At 43.3% G+C, this 19346-nt stretch overlaps 1 protein-coding gene across 4 annotated transcripts in view; it reads left to right on the forward strand.

Annotated features, from left to right (window-relative positions):
• Positions 1-19346, forward strand: part of LOC124777127 (apoptotic chromatin condensation inducer in the nucleus) — a 111745-nt gene that overhangs the window by 61737 nt on the left and 30662 nt on the right. The window lies entirely within an intron of this gene.

Raw genomic sequence — 19346 nt, forward strand, 5'->3', positions numbered from 1 at the left:
TGTTTCACAATGGAAGTGGAAAAGGATGGATGTTTTCCGTTCCTTGATTTGTCGGTCAGGAGATTGTTACATGCTGTTCACAGGAACCCTACATACACTGACTTGTATGTACAGGCTTATAGTTGTCACCATCCAGCTCAGTGTGAAGAGGTACTTCCTAACTTGGTTCACAGGGCCCACATCATTTCAGACTTTGACGAGTTTGTCAGCTGAGTTGACCGATATTGTAGTCATTTTCTGTCAGAATGGATACAGTGAAAGACACATCAGACTGTGTTGTACTATCGGCCAACCGTGCACCGGGTGATTGATGTTAATACCGAGTTGGTACCAAGTCTTCACCCTTTCTGTGTTACTCGGGGAGCATCTCCAACAAACTCAGTTGTATTTTGTGGAAATATGATCTGAAATATGTTTTCTGACTGCCATCTAAGATTAGTGTCCTTTTAGGTTCCATTAAGGATGATCTTGGTTTGTGTAAGGCAGGTGTCTGTCATGTTCCCTGAGCTTGTGGCAATTCATATATTGGGCAAACTATCAGGGTAGTGGAGTTGTGGTGTAATGAGCAGAAGTGTCACACACACTTAGCAGCAGCCAAGCCAATTGTCTTGGCACTGGTCATCCTATAGAATATAAAAACATGGAGACCCGCGCATGAACTTCCAGCTACTGAGATAGTGTTATTAGGGAACTAGTTGCAATTAAATTAGCAAGTGACCTTGTAAATAGAGAGGGAGTTTTTGCTTAAGTTCTCCATGGAATCCTGCTATCCCATGTCAATAAACAGAGGGACAGAGTTAGTGTCGCTTCACCTGTTGTTAAGTAATTTTCACTATTGGTAACTTCTGGTGTCAGTCATCTTTGTGTGGTGGTGCTAGTGTTTACAAGAGAGAGAGAGAGAGAGAGAGAGAGAGAGAGAGAGAGAGAGTGCTAGCTGCAGTTTTTTCTTGAAAAAGACTGGTCACCTGTCAAAATATCAGTGGTCATTTATGAAGTCTCCCAGCTGCACTTCCGTAAGTAGTTTCAGAAAGAGTATGTGTAAGTTCATTGCTTCATTAACTTAACTAAAATTTCATAGTAGTGTGTCCAGTAAAAGAGAAATCACAAAACAAAGTATGCCTGCCATACTTAATTATCAAGGCACTCATGGAAGATAGTTACATTTTATTTTAATATGCTAGTCAAAGAATCATTTAAAACAAGACCGAGCGAGGTGGCGCAGTGGCTAGCACACTGGACTCGCATTCGGGAGGACGACGGTTCAATCCCGCGTCCGGCCATCCTGATTTAGGTTTTCCGTGATTTCCCTAAATCACTCCAGGCAAATGCCGGGATGGTTCCTTTGAAAGGGCACGGCCGACTTCCTTCTCCATCCTTCCCTAACCCGATGAGACCGATGACCTCGCTGTTTGGTCTCTTCCCCCAAACCAACCAACCTTAAAACAAGACGCTCATCTTGACCTTACTTTGCACTGTGGTCTTCGATAATACTTAAGAGGTTTTGTACCTCTTGTATTTATAGACTCACTGTATTCCCTATATTCTTACTGTATTTGCATTCTGTCTCTTGTATTTGTCATGTTGTTGTTGTTGTGGTCTTCAGTCCTGAAACTGGTTTGATGCAGCTCTCCATGCTACTCTATCCTGTGCAAGCTCCTTCATCTCCCAGTACCTACTGCAACCTACATCCTTCTGAATTTGCTTAGTGTATTCATCTCTTGGTCTCACTCTACGATTTTTATTTTTTGTCATGTAATTTCTGTATTTCATAGTCTTTCACTGGATGTTGTGTGTATTTGATTGAATATCAAACCTCTTATTTCATACCTGATAAGCCCTATGATGCAGTTGCAACTGTCTTTCCTTATGTTTTCTCTTTAAATTGTTTCGCCCCTAGTTGCCATCCTAATGTAAGTTTTCTGTAATTTCCCTAAATCACATCAGGCAAATGCCGGGATGGTTCCTCAGAAAGGGCATGGCTGATTTCCTTCCTCATTCTTCCCTAATCCGATAGGACCGATGACCTCACTGTTTGGTCCCCTCCCCCAAACCAACCAACCAACCAAGTCTTCCTCTGTGAGCTTCTTGATAACGTCTGCCACATTTTTCTTTCTCTGCTTCAGTGGATTGAAATGTTATTCCTTTTAATGCAGATGTTACCTTTGGGAATAGATAAGTCACATGGTGCTAGGTCAGGCAAATAAAGTGTGTGCTCTAACACAGGTTGCTGTATTTCACTAGAAACCTCTTAGCAAACACTGCGGTAAGAGGTGGTTTAATGTCATGATGCTGAGCCCATGACTTGTTCTTCGCAGTTTGGGTTTCTTTTTAATTTCTCACGGAGCTGAGCAAGAACGTCAGTGTAATAAAGTCTGTTAATAGTTTTACCTTCGGGAAACCTGTGAAGATAAACAATCCAAAAAAAAAAAAAAAAAAAAAAAAAAAAAAAAAATATATATATATATATATCATCGCTTTGAATCTTGATTTGCTCGTTCGAGCTTTTCCCACTCTCAATGAAGTTGGGCACTTCCAATGCACGGATTGGTGCTTAGTTTTTAGATTATAAGTGAAAAAACAAGATTTGTCACATGTTATCTCTTTTTCATAGAAATTAGGATCGTTTTCTGTATTGTTCAAAGTGTCAGTGCAAACATTTTCACAGGCTTCTTTTTGTTTGATCGTGAGAATTTTTGGCACTAGTTTCACGTACACTTTTCTCATGTTAAATTGGTTACATAAAATTTGCCTTACATTCTTGATCAATTCCTACAGCTTCAGCAATCAATCAAAAATTCAACCGACAGTCAGATCATATCAGATTACCTATTTCGCAATATTTTCGTCCATTTTTTATGTTAAAGGGCATCCAGGTCGTGTGTCACCTTCCAGCGTCTTCTCAGTCATCTTGAAACGGCTGAACCTCTCACAAACTCACATATATGATAAACTGTCTTCGCCATGTACTTCTTTTAGATAGATAGGTTTCTTCCAAGTTTTGTGTGAAACTTCATGACTATTTGTTGAATATTATTACACTTGTAATTTTTCTGGGAAAACAAAGTAACAGCTCTTACACAAGTGAAGGCCACAGCCGTGCAGATTTGTCTAGAAACCAGAGATGCCGCATTCGACTGAGAAGACTTCATACGTCACAGCTATTGGTCATTCATCTTCGGGCATTACTCTGTGACAGCATCAGTCCCATTATTTTATAGCCATACGTTGTATTCACACTCTTTTCAAGGAAGGAAAAATGCAGCTGCATCGTATCATTAGTAAATGGTAAGACTATAGTGAATTTCACCATCTTTGCAAGGAACTGTGGCGTTGTGGACAGTCTCTCTTCAGTTATTTTCAAGTGTGTTTTGAACAGTTCAGTGTGTTACCCAAGCCCATTGAATGACTGGCTCCAGTTGTGCCTCGTTAATCATCTAATCAAAAGGTAGAAAGGGAAAATAGTCATCCAAGAATTATAGGAAATGGTTTCCATTTTTGGTTCTTAAGTTTGTGCAAGCATATTGTTATGTCATTTGAACTATTTGTTACACAGCAGTATTAATTTGATAGCAGTACATATTATACAAATATACATTTATTAATAAATATATGAAATACACATTTATTTATAAATATTTGAAATACACATTTATTTATAAATATTTGAATGAATTACTACCTGTCCGATTCACGCTAGTGCCTGTTTCTCTCCACATTGTCACGTTTTTCAGCACATTTTTGTAATCAGTATTGAGTATGTTGTGTTGTTGTGGTCTTCAGTCGTGAGACTGGTTTGATGCAGCTCTCCATGCTACTCTATCCTGTGCAAGCTTTTTCATCTCCCAGTACCTACTGCAACCTACATCCTTCTGAATCTGCTTAGTGTATTGATCTGTTGGTCTCCCTCTACGATTTTTACCCTCCACGCTGCCCTCCAATACTAAATTGGTGCCTCAGAACATGTCCTACCAACCGATCCCTTCTTCTGGTCAAGTTGTGCCACAAACTTCTCTTCTCCCCAATCCTATTCAATACTTCCTCATTAGTTATGTGATCTACCCATCTAATCTTCAGCATTCTTCTGTAGCACCACATTTCGAAAGCTTCTATTCTCTTCTTGTCCAAACTATTTATCGTCCATGTTTCACTTCCATACATGGTTACACTCCATACGAATACTTTCAGAAATGACTTCCTGACACTTAAATCAATACTGGATGTTAACAAATTTCTCTTCTTCAGAAACGCTTTCCTTGCCATTGCCAGCCTACATTTTATATCCTCTCTACTTCGACCATCATCAGTTATTTTGCTCCCCAAATAGCAAAACTCCTTTACTACTTTAAGTGCCTCATTTCCTAATCTAATTCCCTCAGCATCACCCGACTTAATTAGACTACATTCCATTATCCTTGTTTTGCTTTTGTTGATGTTCATCTTATATCCTCCTTTCAAGACACTGTCCATTCCATTCAACTGCTCTTCCAAGTCCTTTGCTGTCTCTGACAGAATTACAATGTCATCGGCGAACCTCAAAGTTTTTATTTCTTCTCCATGAATTTTAATACCTACTCCGAATTTTTCTTTTGTTTCCTTTACTGCTTGCTCAATATACAGATTGAACAACATCGGGGAGAGGCTACAACCCTGTCTTACTCCCTTCCCAACCACTGCTTCCCTTTCATGTCCCTCGACTCTTATAACTACCATCTGGTTTCTGTACAAATTGTAAATAGCCTTTCGCTCCCTGTATTTTACCCCTGCCACCTTTAGAATTTGAAAGAGAGTATTCCAGTCAACATTGTCAAAAGCTTTCTCTAAGTCTACAAATGCTAGAAACGTAGGTTTGCCTTTCCTTAATCTTTCTTCTAAGATAAGTTGTAAGGTCAGTATTGCCTCACGTGTTCCAGTGTTTCTACGGAATCCAAACTGATCTTCCACGAGGTTGGCTTCTACTAGTTTTTCCATTCGTCTGTAAAGAATTTGTGTTAGTATTTTGCAGCTGTGACTTATTAAGCTGATAGTTCGGTAATTTTCACATCTGTCAACACCTGCTTTCTTTGGGATTGGAATTATTACATTCTTCTTTAAGTCTGAGGGTATTTCGCCTGTTTCATACATCTTGCTCACCAGATGGTAGAGTTTTGTCAGGACTGGCTCTCCCACGGCCGTCAGTAGTTCCAATGGAATATTGTCTACTCCGGGGGCCTTGTTTCGACTCAGGTCTTTCAGTGTTCTGTCAAACTCTTCACGCAGTATCATATCTCCCATTTCATCTTCATCTACATCCTCTTCCATTTCCATAATATTGTCCTCAAGTACATCGCCCTTGTATAGACCCTCTATATACTCCTTCCACCTTTCTGCTTTCCCTTCTTTGCTTAGAACTGGGTTTCCATCTGAGCTCTTGATATTCATACAAGTCGTTCTCTTATCTCCAAAGGTCTCTTTAATTTTCCTGTAGGCGGTATCTATCTTACCCCTAGTGAGATAGGCCTCTACATCCTTACATTTGTCCTCTAGCCATCCCTGCTTAGCCATTTTGCACTTCCTGTCGATCTCATTTTTGAGACGTTTGTATTCCTTTTTGCCTGTTTCACTTACTGCATTTTTATATTTTCTCCTTTCATCAATTAAATTCAATATTTCTTCTGTTACCCAAGGATTTCTACTAGCCCTAGTCTTTTTACCTACTTGATCCTCTGCTGCCTTCACTACTTCATCCCTCAAAGCTACCCATTCTTCTTCTACTGTATTTATTTCCCCCATTCCTGTCAATTGCTCCCTTATGCTCTCCCTGAATCTCTGTACAACCTCTGGTTCTTTTAGTTTATCCAGGTCCCATCTCCTTAAATTCCCACCTTTTTGCAGTTTCTTCAGTTTTAATCTACAGGTCATAACCAATAGATTGTGGTCAGAGTCCACATCTGCCCCTGGAAATGTCTTACAATTTAAAACCTGGTTCCTAAATCTCTGTCTTACCATTATATAATCTATCTGATACCGTTTAGTATCTCCAGGGTTCTTCCATGTATACAACCTTCTTTCATGATTCTTAAACCAAGTGTTAGTTATGATTATGTTGTGCTCTGTGCAAAATTCGACCAGGCGGCTTCCTCTTTCATTTCTGTCCCCCAATCCATATTCACCTACTACGTTTCCTTCTCTCCCTTTTCCTACACTCGAATTCCAGTCACCCATGACTATTAAATTTTCGTCTCCCTTCACAATCTGAATAACTTCTTTTATTTCATCATACATTTCTTCAATTTCTTCATCATCTGCAGAGCTAGTTGGCATATAAACTTGTACTACTGTAGTAGGCGTGGGCTTCGTATCTATCTTGGCCACAATAATGCGTTCACTATGCTGTTTGTAGTAGCTTACCCGCATTCCTATTTTCCTATTATTATTAAACCTACTCCTGCATTACCCCTATTTGATTTTGTGTTTATAACCCTGTAGTCACCTGACCAGTAGTCTTGTTCCTCCTGCCACCAAACTTCACTAATTCCCACTATATCTAACTTTAACCTATCCATTTCCCTTTTTAAATTTTCTAACCTACCTGCCCGATTAAGGGATCTGACATTCCACGCTCCGATCCATAGAACGCCAGTTTTCTTTCTCCTGATAACGACATCCTCTTGAGTAGTCCCCGCCCGGAGATCCGAATGGGGGACTATTTTACCTCCGGAATATTTTACCCAAGAGGACGCCATCATCATGTAATCATACAGTAAAGCTGCATGCCCTCGGGAAAAATTACGGCTGTAGTTTCCCCTTGCTTTCAGCCGTTCGCAGTACCAGCACAGCAAGGCTGTTTTGGTTATTGTTACAAGGCCAGATCAGTCAATCATCCAGACTGTTGCCCTTGCAACTACTGAAAAGGCTGCTGCCCCTCTTCAGGAACCACACGTTTGTCTGGCCTCTCAACAGATACCCCTCCGTTGTGGTTGCACCTACGGTACGGCTATCTGTATCGCTGAGGCACGCAAGCCTCCCCACCAACGGCAAGGTCCATGGTTCATGGGGGGGGTATTGAGTATATTGTACAAAAATGCTTGCACACACCGAATCTAGTAATCTTTCAGTTTCTCACATTTCTACCACAGGTGAGAGCGGTCTCTCAACACCGGAGGGGTTTGGCAATCCTTATGATCTTTATGTCAGTTCTGCTCTCGCAGAACACGGGTGTAAAATGGCTGTCCTGTGGGAGGGAGGCAGGGCTTCTTTCCCTAAACCACTCTACACTCCTTGGGCCATTAAAATTATCATTTGTTTACAGTTGTGGCTACCAGCCACATTGTACTGGTTATAGTTCCCGCACCATAGTGACTGGAAAGAGAAACCAGTCAACGTATAGCAACCACACCGAAAGAGATCCTGTAAAGTGCAAATAAAGTTATTTTTGATCCTATTTCTACTTAAGTAGTTAGTATGCCCTATCTAGCATTTGCAAGTACGGGTCTCATTACCCACAAAATGGCTCTGCAATAAGCTAATGAGGACTTACACGTTACAGATTCAAAATCAGTGTTCTACAGATTTTGCAGTACAACTATGGTATCAGCACTGCTTTTGGCCAACAGCTGGTCAAAATAACGTGCTTTTGCTTGATTCCTGGTCTGCGTATAGATATCATACTCCTTTAGACAAAACTATCCCTCATGAAAAGTGTATGGCATGCAATTTATACCAATTTGAACCACTGGACAAATTCAGCCTCTGGATGTTTGTTCTTTCTGTGCCTATAAAACATATCATATCATCATCACACATCATCTGCAGTTGCTCCTTAAATGATAACCAGTTTAACGATAAGCTTCACAACGACAGTTTCGCATTCAGTTGCATGCCATCGCATTCCATCAGTTCTAATCACCCTGTTACACCAGTATGATTCTACATGCATTCTTTAAAGAGTGGGTACCTAGTTGAACCTCAGTACAATATGTAACTCCCAAAGAGTGCACTTTTCATCTTGATGGTGTGAATATTTGTGATCACTGTGGTGTGCCATTTTTTATTTGGTGTTCATGATGGAAGTTCATCATTTCCTTTGAACATTTCTTGAACGTTTTTGTGAAGTGTAATACATACACACTATAGAATATTGATATGTGCACCTCTAGGACACTCATTTTCTGTCACCCTCCTGATGAAGATGGTGAGTCATTAGCAGCTAATGTTTTTTCTGTCATAATTGTTAATGCAACACTTTCTAATGAACCTTGCTAGATATTGAACTTGTGACCTCACAGTCAAGGGGTTCCTAGTAATTATTTAAATATTCACCAAATATGCAGTGGTAATAAATGTCTACCCAGTTTTAGTGATAAGTAGGGACCAGATAAATTCGCGTTTTGCGAAATAGATGTGAATTCTACCTCAAAGTGCGAAAATGCAAAATTACTTAATACTAATACAGATTAAGTATTTTGTCAGAGATAGTTTGAAATAGCTTTATTTTCTGCATATAAATATAAAAAACGTAACCAATTTTCAGTTACTGGTATTATACATCATCTGGCAAAGCCGAATTTGGAAAGATAGTGTGTGTAAGAACCTGTTTGCAAAATAAAAAGTGTACAAAAGCAACGATGTGCCAATGTGCCCAATGATCTGGTGGCATGCCATGTGTGACGGTTGAAGAGTCTATTTAAGATACATGCCACATAATGCGATGTAGTACTCAGCCGTGAAACCTAACACATTATAACAAAGACCTGCCTAAAGCTCCAATGATTGTACAATGCTGACACTTTTAACATAGCAAATTCCCCCCAGGGCCACAGTCCCTTTTGTGTGTATGCTTGTGGCGCGCACGGGCCCCCAAGCTATTGCAGTCTCCTTCCTTTTTCCAGACTGCATTACCATCCCTGTCCCCCTCATTCCCTGTCCTTGCTCCTTTCTCCCTGCCCCCTCCTTTCCCTCTTAGTGGACTTCATGTCGACCTGGCTGTCCTCCCAGCGATGTTTTGGTATGTGCTATTGTTTAGTTTGCTGTTTCCATCTCCTTTTCGGCGTTTTTGGTCCCTTGGGGTTTGACCTCCATTTCCAACGTTTTCTGTTCAGTGTGAGCCATTTGGGGATGAACTCCCAACCTAGTTTCCATGGTGCAGGCTCATCTCCCCCTCCTCTCCCTTTTCCCCTTGCACCCTGGACCACTTCCTGCTAGGTCACCAGCACGGTAGGCAGTCCGTGTGGTGGGGTTGTTAAGTACCCACTTGACTGAGCCCCCTGACAACACAGGGATCACACTGCTAGTACCTGAGCTGTTAACGCTTCGTGTATGCCAAGGAGTTGATGCTCATCATTTTGGGGTATCAGAACTCCCGGGAATGGCCACCGTGTTAGACAGCCCTTGCTGTGGCTGGGTGGCGCCCATGGGGTGAGCCCCTGGTCGGAGTGAGTGGTACTAGGGCAGACGCTGTAGACATAAAGCAACAAAAGCTTCAACATCCTGGCCATTCTGTGGCCGTCTCTAAAAGTGATAGAAGACATGACACTCCTCCTTCGATAGTAAAATGTAGACTTTCACAGCCGGAAATATCATGTCCATTGTAATTATCCGGGCTGTTATGCCGTGGTCGGTTGATGAAATTTGTGGTGATTCCCAACATTTCGTCTCCGACTGCGGGAGACATCTTCAAGGGGGTCCGTAGCTTGATGGAAGGTCCAACACACACACTGGCTCGCTACTGACTGCCGCTAAATTCCGTGTCCCTGCGCCGCGGCGTGACGTCACGTGTTTTGAAAACGTCAGTGCAATTCCTGCTTCTACACTGGCTATTCGCAGTGTGGATTCTGTAACAGCTGAAGAAATCCGTATAGAAACAGTGAGAATATTAGCCAATGCAAAACCGCCGAAAAGTAATATAATTGTGGGTGAGAGAAGAGCTTTAAAACTCCTGAATGACGACGATAGTATTTTGGTTCTCCCAGCTGACAAAGGAAGTGCAACGGTGGTTATGGCTGTGGCCAACTGTCAGAGAAAAATTACTGATCTGCTGGATCTGCAAGCATATAGGAAGCTGAATAAGAACCCCACTAACAACGTTCTCAGAACTGTGTCACGGTTAATAAAAAAGTCCTCCATTGAAGAGAGTGTACAGAAAGGTCTCTGCAATTCGGTTGCTCTACCACCGAGGCTTGGTGGATTGCCCAAAATTCATAAAGAAAATGTACCTTTGACAGTTACTAAGTGCCATTGGTTCGCCCACCTACTCGTTAGCCAAGTTTTTGACTACGCTGTTAAAACCACATGTGGGCCGTTCGGACTCTTATATAAGGAATTCGACACATTTCATCAGCAGATTGAATGGCATAGTGGTCCAGCCATATTGGTCAGCTTCGATGTGGTATCACTGTTTACCATGGTTCCACTTAATGATGTATTGGAACAGCTGGATCGAATTTTTCCTGCCGATATTTTAGAACTGTTTAAGTGTTGTTTGACAACCACATACTTCAAGTGGAGTGAACAGTTTTATGAGCAAATGGATGGCGTGGCTATGGGAAGCCCCCAAGTCCCGTAATTGCAAGCTTCTTTATGGAGAAATTCGAAGAACAGGCCTTAGGTACTGCCAGCAAGAAACCAAATGTATGGTTCCGATACGTGGATGACACGTTTGTGCTGTAGAGACATGGTAGGGAGGAACTAAGCCGGTTCCACGAACATCTGAACAGTATAAACTCGAGAATTCAGTTTACAATGGAGGAGGAAGTAGACGGCAAATTACATTTCCTCAATGTGCTTGTTTTTAGAAACAAAAATGGTAGTTTGGGCCACTCAGTGTACCACAAACCCACGCACACGGACCGTTATTTGCACCGGGATTCGAACCACCACCCACAACAGAAGCGGGGTGTTATCAAGACGTTAGCGGACAGAGCTAGAAATATTTGTGAACCTGAGTTGCTCGACGCTGAGATGGAACATCTCCACAATGCACTAATAAAGAACGGATATTCGTCCGCCGAAATAAAACGTGCGTTGAGGCAGCCACGCAGAAATCATACTGACGTACAGGCTACTGCAAAATCTAAGGTTTTCCTGCTGTTTGTTAAAAATGTAACGGAAAGAATAGGGAGGATCTTGACGGAGCGGAATATTACCGTAACTTACAAGCCCACCAAGAAGATACAGGAATACCTTAAGCCTGCCAAGGACGCTCGCAAACCATTGGAAAAATCTGGAGTGTATAGGATCCCATGCAGCTGTGGTGATGTTTATGTGGGTACCACTAAAAGAACTGTTTCTAAACGTTTGGAAGAGCACAAGGGAAACTGTAGAAGAGGAGAAACGGAACGATCAGCTGTTGCGGAGCATGCTTTCCAGCCAGGGAACCACAATATTTGTTTCGAGGAGACGCAAGTACTAGCGGCCACGAGCGGATATTACGAAAGGCTCTACAGGGAGGCAATCGAAATCGCTAAACACCCAAATAATTTCAACCGAAAGGAGGAGGGCGTCAAACGGTATATGGTGTCAAACGGTATATGGATGCCAGTGTTAAAGATGATGTGTACCACCCGTCCACTACTGGGTGATGGCAACGGCGATCGACGGCGACGGACAGCGGCCAATTGCACTGACGTTTTCAAAACACGTGACGTCACGCCACGGCGCGAGGGCGCGCGGACACGGAATTTAGCGGCAGTCAGTAGCGAGCCAGTGTGTGTGTTGGACCTTCCTTCAAGCTCCGGACCCCTTGAAGATGTCTCCCGCAGTCGGAGACGAAACGTTGGGAATCACCACAGATTTCATCAACCGACCACAGCATAACAGCCCGGAAAATTACAATGGACATGACTCCTCCTTCGGCCTTCCCCTCCCTAGCCACCCCTTAGGAAGAGCGTCAAGCTCGCTGGCTTGGGTTGAAACCTTTCCCTCAGTACCTGGTGTGTACCAGGACGGATGGCGAAAGTTTTGCCACAACCTTTGTTTTTCATGGAGACGATTGAAGATAAGTATGGTGAAGTGGAATCCATGAGTAAAATGCAGTCTGGTTCTTTGCTCATAAAGACATCAGCTGCTGCCCAATCTGAAGCCCTGCGTGCTTGTGTGACCATCTTGGTGACATCCCAGTCTCCATCACACCCTACCAATCTTTGAACTCTGTACAGGGCATCATTTTCCACTGGGGTCTTTTTCTCCAAACTGACGAGGAGCTCTGTGCAAACCTCGAGTGGCGAGGAGTCTGATTTATCCGCCATGTACAGCGAGGCCCTAAAAACAATCGCACTGATACAGGCGCCTTTTTCCTGGCCTTCGAGGGGAATACCCTTCCAGACAAGGTAAAGGTGATGGTGTATCGGTGTGATGTAAAACCTTACATTCCACCACCAGTGAGATGCTTTAAATGCTTACGGTTTGGACATGTTTTCCCGCTGCACCAATGTTCCCCTCTGCTGTGACTGCAGGCGCCCCCTCCATGAGGGGAGTGCCTGTGCTCTCCCGCCAGTGGGCGTAAATTGTAATGCGCAGCTTCCTCCACACTCACCAGCATGCCCGGTGTATGTGAAAGAACAACGGATTCAAGATTACAAGACCATAGATCAACTTACCTACACTGAGGCTTGTCGAAGGTACGACTGGCTCCATCCCGTGCCTATACTTCTACTTTTGATTCAGTTACGTCCATTCTCTCTCCTACCCCCTCCTCTTCCCAGCCCTGCCCCTTTCTCCCCACACCTTCCTCCTCACCTTCACTCCCCCCTCCCCCTCCCCATCAGTACCCATACCCACCCCTTCAGGTGCTGCTCCCCCTCCCCCACTGGAGAAGTGCTCCCCTTTTTCGGCAGCTGCCGGTACTGGAGCTCCCTCCCAGGACTCTTCTTCCCAGCACCCCACTGAAAGGCGATCTGCAGCTCCACATCGGCCACGCAATCCATGGCTGGTGGGCGCCAAGATTGCCTGGTGTAATTCCGTGCCAGACCTTACTGCAGTCTGCCCTTCTCTTCCTTCACAAGAGAACCACCGTCTGTGGAGTGAGGGGGGGGTATTACCTACCCAGTGGCAGGAAAGCATTGTTATTCCAGTGTTGAAGCCTGGGAAGCCACTTCTTCGATTGGATAGCTACCATCCAATTAGCCTTGCCAATACCCTCTGCCAGCTCCTTGAATGCTTGGGGAGTCGGCAGCTGTTTTGGATCCTTGAATTCCATGACCTTTTGTCATCGACTCAAGGTGGTTTTTGCTGTGGCCGCTCTGCGGTGTAGAACTTGGTCCATCTGGAGTCCGCTATCTGGTCGGCTTTTGCCCATCGGCAACACCTCATTGCAGTCTTTGCATAAAACCTACATCACCACCTGGCGCCACCACCACATCCTCACCACCCTTCGCGAATGGGGCCTTCCTGGCACTCTGCCTGTTTTTATCCGTAACTTTCTTTCTCGTCGCTCTTTCTGGGTCTAAGTTGATTCCTCCTACAGCACTTCCCATGAGCAAGGAAATGAGGTTCCACAGGGTTCCATGCTGAGCGTACCTCTCTTTCTCGTCGCCATTAATGGACTGGGGGCGGCTGGTGGGTCAACAGTGTCCCCCTCTTTGTATGCTAATGATTTTTGTATCTAATTTGCTTCCTCCATCATGGGGGCTGCTGAACACCGTCTACAGGGGGCAGTTTACCAGGTGCAATCTTGGGCTCTCTCCCATGGCTTTCAGTTTTCGGTGGCCAAGATGTGTGTCGTGCATTTGTGCCGTCGCTGTACAGTCCATCCCCATCCGGACCTATTCCTCGATGGCCAGTCCCTTGAGGTGGTGGACATCCGTCACTTCTTGGGTCTGGTCTTCGATGTCCGGTTGACATGGCTCCCTAATCTTCACCAGCTAAAGAGGATGCGCTAGTTACATCTCAATGGTCTTAGATGTCTGTGCAGTACCACCTGGGGTGCAGACCGCTCTATTCTGTTGTGATTGTACAAAGCACTGATCCAGTCGCATTGGGACTAAGGAGTCCTGTCTATGGTCCTGCGACATTTTCGACATTGCAGATACTAGACCCTATCCACCATTGTGGGGTATGACTTGCAATTGGTGCCTTGCGGACCAGCCCCATGATTAGCCTTCTTGCAGAGGCGGGGATTCCACCGCTGCGAGTCTTGTGCCAACATCAGCTGATATCTTACACACTCCGCATTCGCTGCCCCCCCAAAGCACCCTAATTATGGTCTTTATCCAGACGTGGAGATCAATCTCCCGCAGCGGCGACCACGATGTGGGCTTACCATGGCTGCCTACATTCAGTCACTCTTTTCTGAACTCGAGCACTTCCCTTTACCACCTCTTTTCTCCGCAAACGCACATACTCCTCCGTGGTGTGTCTCTCGGCCACAGGTCTGTTTTGATCTCTCCACCAATTCAAAGGATTCTATCCCTCCGGAGGTCCTTTGTCACCAATTCTACTGCCTCCTCAGTTCATTCCAGGGTTCAGAAGTGATTTATACTGATGGCTCCATGGTTGCTAGTCACACTGGTTATGCTTACACCTATGCAAGACACATGGAACTTCATTCCTTGCCAGATGGGTGTAGTGTTTTTACTGCAGAATTGGTAGCCATCTTATGCACACTGGACCATGTCTGCTTCTGCTCAGGACTGTCCTTCACTATCTGTAGTGACACACACACACACACACACACACACACACACACACACACACACACGCCTCCCCCCCTCTCCCCCCCCTCCCCCCTCTCCCCCCCTCTCTCCCCTCTCTCCCCCCCCCTCCCCCTCTCCCCCCCTCTCTCCCCTCTCTCCCCCCTCTCCCCCCTCTCTCCCCCCTCTCCCCCTGTCCCCCCTCTCCCTCCCTCCCCCTCCCTCCCCCTCCCTCCCTCCCCTCTCTCTCTCTCTCTCTCTCTCTCTCTCTCTCTCTCTCTCTCTCTCTTTCTTTCTTTCTTTCTGAAGCACCAAAGAAACAGATATAGGCCCGTGTATACAAATACAGAGATATGTAAACAGGCAGAATATGGTGCTGCGGTCAGCATTGCCTATATAAGACAAGTGTCTTGTGCAGTTGTTAGACCAGTCACTGCTTCTACAATGGCAAGTTATCAAGATTTAAGTGAGTTTGAATGTGGTGTTATAGTCAGCACACGAGCATATCTGAGGTAGTGATGGAGTGGGGATTTCCCTGTATGACCATGTCACGAGTGTAAAATGAATATCTGGAATCTGGTAAAACATCAAATCTCTGACATTGCTGCAGCCGGAAAAAGATCCTGCGAGAACGTGACCAATGACGACTTAAGAGAATCATTCAGCGTGACAGAAGTGCAACCCTTCCGCAGATTGCTGCAAATTTCAATGCTGGGCCATCAACAAGTGTCAGCGTGCGAACCATTCAACGAAACGTCATCAGTATGGGCTTTTGAAGCCGAAGGCCCACTCGTGCACCCTTGATGACTGCGCAACACAAAGCTTTACGCTTCGCCTGGGCCTGTCAACACAGACATTCAACTGCTGATGACTGGAAACGTGTTGCCTGGTCAGACGAGTCTCATTTCAAATTGTAAGTGGATGGACATGTACATGTATGGAGAAAACCTCATGACTCCATGGACCCTGCGTGTCAACAGGGAAATGTTCAAGCTGGTGAAGGCTCTTTAATGATATGAGGCATGTGCAGTTGGAGTGACAAGGGACCCCTGATAAGTCTAGATATGACTAACAGGTGACACATACGTAAGCATCCTGTCCGATCACCTGCATCCATTCATGCCCCATTGTGCATTCTGACGGACTTGGGCAATTCCAGCAGGAAAATGTGACACCCCACGTGTCCAGAATTGCTACAGAGTTGCCCCAGTAACATTCTTAAGAGTTTAAACACTTCTGCTCGCCACCAAAATCCCCAGACATGATTGAGCATATCTGGGATGCCTTGCAACATGCTGTTCAGAAGAGATCTTCACTCCCTCGTACTCTTTTGGATTTATGGACAGCCCTGCAGGGTTCATAGTGTCAGTTCCCTCTAGCACTACTTCAGACATTAGTTGAGTCCATTCCATGTCATGCTTGCAGAGACTCTTCACGATATTAGGCAGGTGTAACAGTTTCTTTGGCTCTTCAGTGTATATTCCTTCAGAATATATTTGTTGTTAATTGTTTTTGTAGATTCCTTTTTTACAATATAGACGCAGTGTACTGTTCAAAATCTTTCTCTCCTTTCCTTATAATTCCATTAATCTCTGTATAACATACTTAAGTCGCTCAGGAGTGTCTAGATACACTACCTTAGTTTCCATTTTCCTGGATTTTCCCTTTCAAGGTGTCCTTATCAAGCCTAATCCATTCACATACATATTTAAATAAATTCGTATGCTATATTGTTCCATACTGGGTATTTAATTGGTTTGTATTGTCCTCAATTTTTGATATTATTTCCATTTTTCTCAAATATTATTGCAAGCCTGTTTGTTCTGTTACTTTTTCCAGTTCACATTTATTTGTTATGTTGCTGTTTCAAAGACATCTGACATTATGGCTATCTCATCAACAGAAGTTAAAGTGTATCTCCACAGCCTTCTTGTATGTCTCAGTACTGAGAGATTTAAACAGGTTCCAAACTTTACTTCTCTGTTTTGATTTCAAAGGGTGTAGAGATACATCCCTTAAATTTGAGTTTGGTTCATTTTAGTAACAGTTGCATTTATTATACCTAATAGTTTTTCATCAAGTTCTCAGTTCTGCTGGTATGTTAGTAGCACATCATAATTGATGGAGTCATGTGCCTTCTTAAAATATACAAAGGTAGAAACATATTGTCTTCCTCTTAGAATAGTCTTATTAACAATTTTAGATTTGTATTTGTTCCACTGATGACCAAAACTTTTTTAAATCTTCCTCAATGTTCTCTCAGTTTATGAAGCTTGATTTGTTGTTCTGATCACTTGAGGAGGGATAGTGACAATATCTTGTAAATTATGGATAGTGACAATATCTTGTAAATTATGGATAGTGACAATATCTTGTAAATTATGGATAGTGACAAGATCTTGTACATTAATGGTAGTAACGAGATACCACAATAGTTATTCACCCCTGGTATTTCCCCCCCCCCCCCCCCCCCCCCCTCCCCTTTTTTTTTTAGCGAAGAATGAATCGAGGGTAATTTTCATTTGTCTTGTAGTTCTTCTTTCCCCAATATGTAATTGTTTGTGTAAAACATTGAAACACTCCCTTATTAAACCCACTGTTATTGACTAGTGGATTACAGCCTAACAGTTTAGAATAGTTTGACCGTGTGCAACTGATAAAGGCTGATCGGTTAAAGTTTGCATTGGAGTCGTTTCGTGTCAAATCCAACAAAGCTAATTAGGATGTCAGGTAGTAATAATCAGTAAATACTTGTTGTTAATATTTTTATCTTTTGTTTAAACAGCACGAATGAGGCAGTTACTCCTGTTGTCTGTCAAAGTGATAATTGTTAACTCATCACAGTTCGCCTATTAATGTCATCACACGCCAGTATTCATGTGGCACTGAATACCCAATCCTCACTGCAATCCAAATCATGAGTGTCCGGCACGGTTGTCGCATAATCATGGTGCACAAATGAACACTTAAACACGTCAAACAAATCACTCAATTAACACCACTTCCATATTTGCTGGGGGTCAGGCCCACGGCATTGGGTGACACACACACAGCCATTAAACAGTTGTAAGTGTGGTCTAATTGGATTAGTTGGTGTATCACAGTCTAGAAGGGTCTTAAAGCATTAGCAAGGATTTCAGTTTTCTTTGTACGACATTGCTAAGTTCCAGAATAAAATTTAATTGAAAAATTTAAGTCTTTAACATGAGATACATTATCCTAGTTAATGTACAGGAGAAACAAACCACCACGACCCTGTAATTCTAGTAGTAACTCTCATTAATCCAGCCCTCGGTAGTCCGGTCTCATCCAAAAACACGTACACAGTGAATTATTGTGCACAGCAATGCTTAGTTAAATAATGCTTTATATACTGTGTTCGAAATTGTAGCTTTCTTTACAGTTCAGAATCATGTCTTGTAAAAGGAAACACTTTACGCTAGACCTCAAGCAGAAATTCGACATTTTAGATAAGTTAAATAGAGGTTCTTCGCAGAAAGCCATTGCTGCTGAGTTCAGTGTTGGACGAGCAACTATTTAGGACATCATAACGGAAGATGTTATTCAACAGTACCCAACACAAATGGATAGTGAGTTGGGAAAACGGAAGGTTTTGCAAAAGAGTGAGAATGAAGAACTGGATGTAGCTGTTCATAGATGGTTCATATAACAACGCAGTAAAGGAATTTCAGTCAGTGGCCCAATTATAAAGGACAAAGCAGCTGCATTTAACAAACAACTTGGTGATGGTAACTTGTTTGCAGCGAGTGAAGGTTGGCTATCAAACTGGAAAAAACGACATGGCATTCAGCAGCTGACAGTCACCGGGGAAAATCGCTCAGCTAATGATAAGTATGCTGAAGAGTCTATAAGCAAGATATGGTAGATAATAGAGGAAGATAATAGAGGAAGAATATTTAACTGCTGATGCTTTGTATAATGCTGACAAAACAGGACTCTTTTTACAAGATGCTTCCTTCAAAAACATTAGCTGCCAAAAACAAGAAGGAATCGCGTGGCTAAAAGCAATAGAAACAGCACTAACATTAATGGCATGTTGTAATGCAAATGGGAGTCATAAACTACCACTTATGGTGATTGGAAACTCCCAACAGCCATGTTGTTTTCAACACAATGACATAAATACTGTACCAGTGCAGTATTGCGCTCAGAAGAAAGTGTGGATGGACAGAAAAATATTCTCTCGGTGGTTCCGTGAAACATTTGTACCAGCAGTGAGGAAAGAGCTAAAGAAGAAAAAGCTTCCACTGAGAACTATCCTTATAACTGACAGTGCTCCCAGTCATCCTTCATATGTTTATCTAAAGTCCGATGGTATTGCACTCTTTCTCTCGCCCAATGTGACAGCTCTAATTCAGCCCATGGGCCAGGGAATTTTTGAATCAATTAAACGTCATTATCGACATTCACTTCTCGTCTCCTTGCTGAACAAAAGTGAAAACGACTCTATGGAGACTATGCGGAAGGCAATTAACTTACGTGATATTGTTTTCCAAGCAGTCGAAGCATGGGATAAAGTGGAGTGTGCTACCACAATGAAGAGCTGGAGAAAATTGTGGCCATGCATTGATGCCAAGTTAGATCCAGTAGTGAGTGGCAGCGATTAGCCAGTCAATTCAGTATTATCAATTACTTTGTTAACTGACATGTTCCACAACCTTTAGAGGAGGAGGAGGAGGAGAAATTGATGAAGATGTTACTAAGTGGCTGAATGAAGAAAAC

The sequence above is a fragment of the Schistocerca piceifrons genome, chromosome 2, assembly GCF_021461385.2.
Source record: "Schistocerca piceifrons isolate TAMUIC-IGC-003096 chromosome 2, iqSchPice1.1, whole genome shotgun sequence".
Lineage (NCBI taxonomy): Eukaryota > Metazoa > Arthropoda > Insecta > Orthoptera > Acrididae > Schistocerca > Schistocerca piceifrons.